At 58.3% G+C, this 832-nt stretch overlaps 2 protein-coding genes across 2 annotated transcripts in view; both read left to right on the top strand.

Moving 5' to 3' along the window:
- The window catches only part of CLN8 (CLN8, transmembrane ER and ERGIC protein), a 27,436-nt gene that overhangs the window by 1,168 nt on the left and 25,436 nt on the right, over positions 1-832 (top strand). The gene's annotated exons all lie outside the window — the stretch shown is intronic.
- DLGAP2 (DLG associated protein 2) overlaps positions 1-832 on the top strand; it is a 247,632-nt gene that overhangs the window by 240,789 nt on the left and 6,011 nt on the right. The gene's annotated exons all lie outside the window — the stretch shown is intronic.

Here is an 832-nt window from a genome sequence, read left to right as displayed (position 1 = left end):
ATCTTGTTGTAACTCATAAACCGATTCATTATTTGGAGTCCACTTCCATGTTTCAAACGTTTCACACATCGTTCTGCGTGTCAGACTTAGAGGGACGAGAAACAGCGGGAGGGACGTGAGAGGGGGGAGGAAGGCCAGTTGCACCCCTGCCGAGCACGAGGTGGAAACCAGTAAGATGACGCCACATCCCACTCTGCCCTGCGTGGTCCAAGGCAGGAGGTCACCTGAGACAGTCCCCACCCTAATTTTCTGTTCTCGTGAAAGAAGGAAAAATGAAGCTCATAAGGAGAGGAACTGCTGGGCCTTAGTGTGTGGCGCAGCTCGGGGAGCCGGTGGGAGCTCAGCTCTCTCCCACGGCGGGCCCCGCGCCCACGCCTGCCCCCACGTCCGGTCGCCAGCTGCAGCTCCTCCCACGAGCGCCCCAGGCCCCGCGCACGCACCCAGGATGGCCAGACACCGCCACCTGGTTTCCGCTGACTCATTATTTGCTGCCGCAGCTGGAGAACTAAGCTCCGAGCCCCTGTTTCTGGAGTCGGTGGAGCCGATCGGTGCAAAGCAATTCACGGCTCTACTCACAAAACATATCGCTCTCCGATCGGGGGCCAATTACAGTGAAAAAACGGCGGAAACCCGGCTCCGGCCCCCCGGGCTCCATCTCCGATTGCATTAAAGACACCCACTGGTCTGCGGAGGGCGAGAGGTGCTTCCTGGGGGGCCCCTCGCTGTTTCATAGCCGCAATCAACACTTGCACAGAAACGATCTGGCAGAGATAAGAGAAAAGATGACCGACACCCCAGAGATAGAAACAGACAGGAGAGACAGCCCCTGAGG

Source organism: Pteropus alecto, unplaced genomic scaffold (genome assembly GCF_000325575.1).
Source record: "Pteropus alecto unplaced genomic scaffold, ASM32557v1 scaffold35, whole genome shotgun sequence".
Lineage (NCBI taxonomy): Eukaryota > Metazoa > Chordata > Mammalia > Chiroptera > Pteropodidae > Pteropus > Pteropus alecto.
The sequence above is the reverse complement of the archived record's forward strand: the minus strand, read 5'-3'. Positions and strand labels throughout refer to the sequence as shown.